This window comes from Micromys minutus (assembly GCF_963924665.1).
Source record: "Micromys minutus genome assembly, chromosome: 7".
Classification (NCBI taxonomy): domain Eukaryota; kingdom Metazoa; phylum Chordata; class Mammalia; order Rodentia; family Muridae; genus Micromys; species Micromys minutus.
Window position 1 is genome coordinate 58,353,318 of NC_137976.1, and position 9,949 is coordinate 58,363,266.

Consider the following 9,949-nt stretch of genomic DNA (forward strand, 5'->3'; position numbering starts at 1 on the left):
CTGCGCCATTACTGCTTCTCTGCTTTTGTGAGTGATCGGAGACAGCTAGGGATGAGAAGGCTCCTGTAGATGGAAAAAATGCTTAGGGAGGTGGGAATGGGGAAGGGCTGGCTTGGAGCTCCTGAGGATATAATGTATCTGTTCCCTCATCCCTCTTTTCATGACAAGCTTGTGACACTCAGAAACACACTTTGGGATCACTCTTGATCATCTCTACCCTTTCTTTGGAATTCCTCAGTTCTGAAGCCCTTTTCTTGCCCCGCTGCCATGTTCTCTGTTCAGGAGTCTCATGACACAGCCATGAGGCAATTGCAAGTATGAGCGTCAGTCTTGGAGTGCTCTCCTTAGTGAGGTAGCAGCGCTCCAACCCGGCCGGCATCCTAGATTCTCAAGTGCTACGGTGTGGCTGCCCTGTTCATCAGGCTGGTTGCTTGCATATCCAACGCTGCCAGGTAGAGGCTCGTGCTGTCTGGGATAGTTCCCCTGACTTTGCTGAGCTTTTTTTTTTTTGCCAGTCAGTTTGCACTTTATTGTCACTGTCTCAGGCCTTGACTGTGCGCTTGCGCAGTGGGTACAGCCACTCTTTCCGCTGCTGCTTCTAGGTCTTCAGCTTCTCCTCGTGCTTGGTGAGCCGGCGGCACATGGCTCTAGTCTTGGGTCGAAGGTCCAGGGGCTTGTACTTCTTTCCCTTGTAGAATTTCCTGAGGACACGGGCAATGGATTTGCGTATGACTCATATCTTGGAGAGCTTGGATGCAGCGCCGCCTGTCACTTTGGAGACGTGAAGCTGGGACAGTTCCACCTTCAGATTGTCCAGTTGTTTCAACAGCTCCTCCTTCTTCTTGCCACGCAGGTCCCGAGCCTTAATCTCGGCCATTGCTGCGTTGTTCATGGCTTTGAGATTTGTAACTATGCTGGGAAGATTTTCCCATAGGATCATTTTGAGGTGCAAATGTGATGATCTCTGTAAATCACTTGGCATGGCACATACTACCACTCAATTAAAAGAGCAAGTCAGGGATCTTGTGGCTATTACCTATCCCATATGGCAACCGCTTGCACATAGCTATTGGTGACTTTTGGTTTTCCATCCTCTGATATACACATTTGTTATTGTTGTTTTGTTTTTGAGACCAAATCTCAAACCGACCCACTTCAGATTCTTTGTATCTGAATTTGACCTTGAACTCCTGATCCCCTTGGCTCTATTTTCCAAATTCTGGAATTACATGTATGCACCCACCATGCCCGACTTTGCTCTTGGGCATACTTTGATGCATGGATGTTTGTGTTCTTGCTTTCATTTTCTGTCTCAGTTTGAGCTCTCTGAGAACAGGATGCAGGTTTGACCTCCCCTGTGCCATACAGAGCTCTACAGACACTCAGGAAATGCTTGTAAAATGGATGTTACTCTCAGTGGACTGGCTGCCTGGATTTGGCACCATATTGATGATTTATTGATAACGCCTCTCTATAAAAAATCGTCTCACTGGGGCTGGAGAGATGACTCAGTGTTTAAGAGCACTGGCTATTCGTCTAGAGGACCTGGATTTGATCCCTAGCAACCACATGGTGGCTCACAACCCTCTCTCTCTCTCTCTGTAATTCCAGTAACAGAGGATCTGATGTCCCATCCGTTCTGCCCTCTGTGGGCACAAAGCATGCACAGACATACAGCCAAACAAAATACTTATACACATAAAAAATAGTTTCATGGATGCTGGGCACTCATGCATTAGTTCAGGCCTTTGTGGGTGCTGCATTGTAACAGGGAAACAAAGCATGTGTGGCAGGTTGGTGACAGGGCAGATGCAGAAGTATGACACAGAGAGGTACAGAGTGTATGTCTGGCACTTTGCAGAGGAACTGAACATGCCCTTAATATCTCAAGGGCTTCTGGCAGAAGGACTATTTGACCTGAGACTAGAACAGTCAACAGCATCTTGACTGAAGACCACAATTAACCCTGATTTAACTGCTTTAATGTTGGTTCGACAGATCTTATTTATTTCTGTCTACTTACATGCCCTTATTCAAAACACTTTGTGAGTTCCAGATTTTTCTGTCTTTGGTTGGGACTTGGAAAAGGGCTATTGATTGTATGCAGAGTTTAAACAACAAAGCAGAGAGCCAAGGCCAGAGCAGGGTAAAGCAGGGGGCTTAATTCCTTTCATTGAGACTAGGGTAGGGGAGAATTGTAGTGCACTTAGAAAGTGATAATGATACTCTTTGATGTCCTTAGGGTGAGGTCCACTATTTTTGTATGTTTCCTGCTTATTCTGTAGCTTCACCTGTGTAGATGTTGGGCAGGGAAGCTGAAAGCAGGAAATGGCTGGAGTGGTTCTCTGACTATTGAAAGGTTCTTTGGGTCTGGCTGAGAGATTATGGTAATAGATATGATGTGCAGCTGCAGAGGAAGCAAGTTTGTTTGTTTGTTTGTTTTTTAATCCAAGAAGAATTCAGAGATCAAGAAGCACATGTAAAACCCAGACATGATAGTGTGTGCTGTAATTCTAGCACTTGGAGGCTGAGGCAGGATGTTCTCCATGAGTCTGAAGGCCAGCCTGATCATACAGTAAATTCTAGGTTAACCTAGGCTTACAAAGACTGTCTGAAAAAGAAATAAAAAGGTATTGTTGTATAATAATAGAAATACTTTTTAAGTTATGTTTACTTGTTCTTTTGAAGGAAGCTACTTGGGGATTTCTCCCACACCCCTTTCTTAACTGTTGGAAACTGCTGATTTATTTTTGGCCACACCTAACATATAGAACCCAGCGTCCAAGGCATCTGCTGCCACCTGGTGGCAGAGAATACCACTAGGGATTTGGAACTGAATGGAAAATCAATTCTGTCCCTGAATGGATCACAGAATATTAGAAAAGTTAGATATCTTAAAAATTGTATGGATTTATTTGAAATGAAGCCAACATGCTCTGTTTTACATTTTTTTACTCTAATACAATGACAGGGAACTCTTGATTTTTCACTATTTTGTTACCATGTATTCTTTCAGTTAAAATGTTTTTTTTTAAATATAAATACATATGTATCTATATATAAAGAAAATATAGAAAAATATTTTAAAGGAAAATATCATTTTTATTTATTTGTTCTAGCATTTTACCTCTGGAAATTTCTATGATAAGTCAACTGCCTTAAAAATGTTTACTCTGCCTTATCTACATAACCCTTCAAATATTCAAAGGGACCTGGTTGTACCTGCAGTCTTGTCTTGAGGTTAAACAGTGACAATCCTGTCAATCATCACTAGGCGAAGCTTTCCCGAACTCCTCGTGGCCATTTGTTTCCTGCTGTCACGTTGTTGGTGCCCCAGCCTAATTGGACCCAGCTCAGCTCTCCACGGTCATCAGTGTAGTGACTCCCTGGTATTCACAGGCTGTCTAGACTTCTGGGACACTCTCTGTACCACAAGTTAGCACTTTTGCTAACTTTCCATAGTGTTGAACTTGGAATAATGGAAAGACAAAGGATTTGTACAATCTTCTGTATTTTTTAACTTTTCCCCTGTGGATAAAAATAAGACTTGGAAAAACTGTAATTATACAGTTAACCCACATTCAGAATTTCAGCTATTACTAGCAAAACCATAATTCTCTTGCAGTGAATGCAAACTGAGGCTCTGTCTGGGAGTAGGCCTCCCGTGACTGGGAAACCCTGTGGGTATCAGTGTGCATTTGCATATAGCTTATGCCGACCAGTCCGAGGTTACCATATCATGTTTTACATCTCTCATCTTTTCCTCATGTAACATGCTCTGAAAATATCCTGCGTGGTTATAGTTTTCTTAGTGCAGACATTCCGTAATTGCTTTGGCAAGTCTGACGTCGCATCCTAGAAGCCTTCCTGTTCAGCGTGCGTCTTGTGCACAGCCTTTCAGTAAGGTAAACACAAAAGGTGAGGATGGCTTTCAGCACGAGATATACATTCTTTTTAAAAGGTAAGATATCCAGACAAGGTTTGCCTCTATTAATTTTGTCCAGGTGTTTAAATTCACTGAGAGTCTATGTCTTTATCTTGGTCACTTGTCATAGTATTGAGTTCACTATAACCAGGTTTGTATCATCTGTCTGTATTATAAGCATGATCTTTGGTCTCTTTATCCGAGCAAATAACATTTTTAAAGAAGCTAAACAAACAGTTGAGGGGGCAGTGCTGTGGTGTTTGCGGCCATCACCAGAGAACCCTGTTCCATACAAAGTGTTTCTCTTAATAAAAGCCCTTGGGTCTTACAATTCATTTGCAATGATTCCTCTCAACTGTACCCTTACTCAGTTTTTACAATCTTATTTACAAATTTGTCTTGGAGGACATTTGCCAAGGGCTTAGCAGAGATCCAGATACATGTTCTGCAACATTCTCCTGTCCACTGTCTTGGGCCTGTGAACATCACACATCGCCACAAGGCGAGTGTCATTCAAAGTAGGTCCTGGTAACTATTCAATGAGCAGTGTGTTATGTACTTCCATCTTAGAATGCATTCAGTCCCAAAAGTACCAGGAAGGAATAACTGTTTATTCCTGATTGTTCTTCTTACCTGTGTACCCCTTGTCTAGCTGTCTGTGAAGGAAGCTGATGGATGAGATAAGGCTGACTTCCTGATACACTCAAAGTTCTTGTTTTCAATGTCCAAATGCTGACACTACACACAGGTATATTGGGTGTATTCACACAGACACACCCACCAGGCTGGCATTTATGTTTGTACAGTTGCAGACAGTCATTCTCATATGTGAACATATGAACATGTGAACAAGGTAATGGGGTGTTTTTTCAGCTACAGGCCTTACTGGGTTGCTCTGTATTACCTAGAAGAGGAAGGGGAAATTAGGGGCAGTTCCCAGCTCACTTTTGCCCACTGTTGGAACTTGTTACAATGTTATGGATGGTCTTCGAACTCATCTGATGATAGAACCTGAGTCCTGGAGTAGTAGGTGATTTGTACCAGCAGGGTGATGTGCCCCATAGTTCCAGTGATCCCTAGATTGAGATACCACTACCCTTCTGGACTTTCATTGAAGATATAGGGTTCCTTTATTTTTAGAACAACTAAGATGGAAAGCATAACTTCAATATCTATGATGCATTTGCCAAGAAAAAAGTTACTTTGGTTTTTCTGCTGCTAGAAGTAAGTTGCCTTTTTCCTTAACTGAGCTTAGGAAATGTTCCAGGCAGAGTTTTGGCCAGGTTCAGAATCCCACAGGTAGTCTTATTTGGGGTAGAATGGTGGTTGTCTGTTCTGATTCAAAGGCAAAAAATCCCGAAGAAACAAGATTTAAAACAAAGCAAAACCCAAACGGACAAAATGAAATCTCTTGCTATTTCTTTTTACTTAATTTAAACAAAGTTAATAATAATAAAAAAAAAACAAACCTAAGACCAAACAACCAGCAAACAAACTCAAACCTAAAAACAGGCGAGCCCTGCGGAACAGAAGAAGTGACATGAGGCATGGACTGTTGTCCCTTTGCAGTCTGAAATGTTCTTCCTGAGCAATGCATCCCCAGAAGCAATGCATCCCCAGAAGCAGCCAGGGTGCAAGGAACTAGCCAGAGTTTCTCTTGGATAAGCTGGGCCCATACTTGATTAAACTGCCCTTATAAGGAAAGGGCCACCTTTTCCACACCCCTGCCCACTCAAATGTAGAAATGACAAACAGAGTCAAGGTTTCAGCTGCTTAGTTCAAGTTAAACAAACCCACCCTAGACAAACCTGCATTCCTTTCTCTGAAAGATTCTATCTGCTTGACCTCTTGCTTTGGTCTGGGCCATTCCACTCCTACTTTTATCCTTTCCCCCTAAAATAGACTCTTTAATTGTGTATTTATATCTTGTGTTTATCTATGGGGTGAGTAATTGCCCCCTTACTCCCAGTTCCAGGTACATTCTCCTCATGGTCTGGCTGTTGTTAAGGGGTTAGATTAAGTGCAAAGTCACTGCCCAGGACTCTACAGGGCAAGGACCTTAGACTGTGGCTGTATTTGCACTACTTCAGGATCTCACTGAAGCCCTGGCAAGGGATTGGTCACTCTGAGTGGCTGAGAAATCCAGGAACTGCTTCATGTTATAGGAGTAGGGTCCCATCTGTATGGGGGATGGGACGGCACAGATGGAGGCCTGGGGCAGAACCTAAGAAGCAACATTGTCAGCTCAAGGATGATACTGAATATTAAGTTCTAAAGCTCGATGCTTCCTACCTCTTTCCATATCCCCAGCCCTGGTGCCCCAAGGGTGTTCCAAGGCAGGTTGAATGACCCAGGATCAGCTTGCCCCTGTCTAACTGTTCCATCCCCGGCAACCCACTTAAATCTTGAGTTGCTGCAGGGCAGACTGTTAATGTAGCCAAGAGCTTGGTTAGCAGCCACTCCGGTATCCTCTGTCCTGGTTCAGGATGTGATTCAGAGTACGTGGCTATATCGTAAATGCTTGCTGAACAATTGGGAGCTGCTCCTCATTCATTGTCTATTTGTCCTTTCAAAGAGTTTTCTCAGCCAGACATGTGACATAGGACAATGAACAGGAAGGAGCTGGTTGGACAGAAGGACACAGAGAGAGCTTAAATGTCATATGGTCCTGTGGGTATTCAGGGTGAGGACCACTGTGTGCTCAACTGAGTGGACCAGAGAAGGTTTCCTATGGGCCTGGAGAGTTAGATGAAGGCAGAGCAGGGGCAACCTTCTGAAGCCTGTGGTGAACATACGCAGTGGTCCAAAGGGAAGAGACAGCTTAGTATGGGACGGAAAAGCTGACAACAGCATCGTGACCGTCACAATCTTATGCTCATGCGCAGTACCTGCTGGGTCGGGTATACTAATATATTTATTAACTTGGTTAAGTGTTACTAACATCCTTCTTACTTTGTGCAAAAGCAGAGGCATAGATGATAGAGACACATGGAGTGATTTGACCGATATCATGTGACTATGGGTGGTGGCGTTGGCATGTGAGAGTGGTTGTCTCCAGAGTCAAGGTAGTGAGTGATAAAGCATAAGTCAGCCAGTGTCCATCTCTCTGTCTCTCTATCTCTGTCCCCACCTCCTGTGTGTATGTGTGTATTTCTGTCTGTCTGTCACCCCACCCCTCTCTGTATTCCCCCATGGGAATCTTGGCCTGCAATTAGAAATGACTGGGTTTTGGTGGTAGCAGTCAACTTTGAGGGTGTCTAGTTGACACTGAGCCTTTGGCCTGTTCCTACTGTTGCGTCTTCTCTCCCTTGCTTCAGTGGGTGACTTTGCTTTGTCTCATCCCTTGTGAGCTGACCTGGAGCTACAAGAATGGCTCCCATCCCCTGGGATGATTTCTGAGGCTGCCCATCTTAAGGGCTGGGTGAAGAAGAACAGATGGTTGATTGACAACTTTGCCCTGAGTGATTGGCCAGGAATAGAGATGAAGTATTGATTCTGACTTTTCTCTACCCACTTAAGAACTAATGGCTCAACCCCAAGTCTTCAGGGTCACGTGACAAGTCATGGTGGCCATATTCCTTATACATTTCTATCCTGTACCCAGGCGCTCACTGTAACCACTTCCTCAGAGGCTGTGTGTGCCAGCAGCAAAGTCTGCAAAGCTGGTGTCTTCAGCATGCTGCTTACTGCCTGTCGCTGCCTGCTCTGGAATAGCACGTGAGCTGCACATTGGTGTTTGGAAAAATTAATGTTTTCAAGATGCGCTCCGCACAGTCTTAGTACGTCTGTGCCTTTTTCTTTCACCGGCCGAAAGAAAAGAAGCATTCTTAGACAATTACTCCCCAAGGGAGCCCAAGGACTGGCTTTGTTTACTGAGTGTTTTTAGTTACAACACATGAAGGTCTGGGGATTTTTTGGCTTTGAGTTTTTTCTTTCTTTCTTTCTGTTTTTGGTTATAAAGATAGGGAAGATGAGCAGATTCTCAACAGGGTACTTGGAAATTTCAAACTTGTGAAAGACATGCTCTTATGTGGGTACAGTTGTTGAGTCTTTGAAATAAATAACAGTAAAATATGACAGATGGGACTCAGGCTCAGGGCTTACCTCAGGCTAGCATTGCACCCCTATGTTTGCAGTTATCCATCTGCATCTGTTTGGAGCTACATCTACCCTGAGAGGCCCTTTACTTCCTCTGGACTCCCCGCCTTTCACAGTGCCTGTTGACAAATGTACTATGGGAGACACCGTCACGATCAGTGAGCACCTTCTTCTAGTCTGTGTCTCCTGCCACCTCTTGCAGCTCCCCACACCCAGAATATTCCACTGTGAATAGGGATGTGGGTCAGTCAAAGGTTGTAGCATAAGGCAGGGATGCTCCACTAGAGAGCGCACATTGTGACTTTCAGCACCTTATTTCTGGCAGATGCCATGAAGGGACCATGCTGCTCTTTCCTCTTTGTCATCCAATGTAACCTCAGAATTGTTTTGAAGCTTTAGGCCAGTGGTTCTCAACCCGTGGGTCGCGACCCCTTCAGGGGGTCACATATTAGATGCCCTGCATATCAGATATCTACATTACAATTTATAACAGGGGCACAACTGCAGTTATAAAGTAGCAGTGAAATAATTTGGTTGGGGGGTTACCACGTGAGGAACTGTGTTAAAGGATCACAGTATGATGAAGGCTAAGAACCATTGCTCTGGTCATTTCTTGGGTCAGACTAGGACTTGAGAGGAAACAATGCTGCTCTCACAGACCAAGTCTCTTAAGAGTAAGCTGCAGATAAATGAATAGCCTGAAAGGAGCTGTGGTTCCTGCTGATGCTCTTTAAGTTCACAGAATGCTCATCTGGATTCTTGTGGCAAGTAAAGGCTGTGGAGCCAAGCAGGGGGTGAAAGGCGAATGTCTGACATACCAGTGGAACTTTGTCTAACAGCCACCTAGGTGATTCCAACTTGGGGGCTGTCTGAAACCATCTCACATTCTGTATCCTGTGAGTGGGGAGTGGAGAAGGAAACTGTCACCTGGCCCTGAGGGAAAAAAGATTTGGGTTTCTACTTTTTGTCAGCCTAAAATGCTGTGAAAACTACCGAAGTAACAAATGGCTATGTAACAAAGTTATATGAGAAGAGTGTGTAAAGCACAGGTCAGAGTGAATCCCCTCGCCCCCAGGGAGAACTTCTCTCACCCGTTTGAAGATTCTATCAGAATGCTCTTGATGCACGCTGAGATATACACTCTGTGTGTGTGTGTGCACCCACGTGTGTGAGCATGTTCACAGAGTAGACTAATACAGATATTGCCATTTATTTTGAAAACCATATCCTTCCGCACAGAACAGAGCATAGAAATTCTTTCATGTCACAACACATTAAATCGTCCTTGTTAAAGCTTTCTAAATATAGTGTAGACAATCATAGTTTTTCTTAACTATTTATTCTTAGTAATCTGAATTACTCTTCCTTTTTGTCTGTTTTTGTTTATGGACTGAGTATGTTGTGGTATGAAGAGGTGTGATCGTATGGTAGGTGAGGGTCTCAGAGGTAGAATCGCTGGGATGAAGGCTATGTACCCTACAAATGTTAACATGTTCTGCCAAGCTGATATCTAAAAGTCTTATATCAATTTACTCTCCAGCGTGACTGTGGATTTTTGTTTGTTTTGTCAAGCTGTTGGTAAAATGTGGCCTGCTCTTATTATTTTGTCTTTGATTTTTTTCCTCGTTATAGTTTTCCTCAGACATTTGTATTTCCATATTTATGAATTATCTGTTTATATATTTACTGATTTTTATACATTATATTTTATACTTACTATCTTCTTTTATGTTTTTAGCAAATTCTTGTAAGTTCAGAATATCAATCCTTTGAATTATGTACTGCTGCAAATGTGGCAAACATTTGTCTCTTGGGAGCTATTTTGGCACTCTGCATGTTTTTGAAATCTTACCTACACTTTTTTTTCTTTGAGAACGTAAAATGTATGCAAATATAATGCATTTACACTGTTAAAAATTCAATATA

General features: G+C 43.2%; 1 pseudogene across 1 annotated transcript; it reads right to left on the reverse strand.

Annotated features, from left to right (window-relative positions):
- Positions 1-541: 541 nt before the first annotated feature.
- Positions 542-877, reverse strand: LOC308422642 (large ribosomal subunit protein uL29-like; annotated as a pseudogene). Its single transcript has one exon. The product of its transcript is annotated as a large ribosomal subunit protein uL29-like (transcript).
- Between the last annotated feature and the right edge of the window lie 9,072 nt (positions 878-9,949).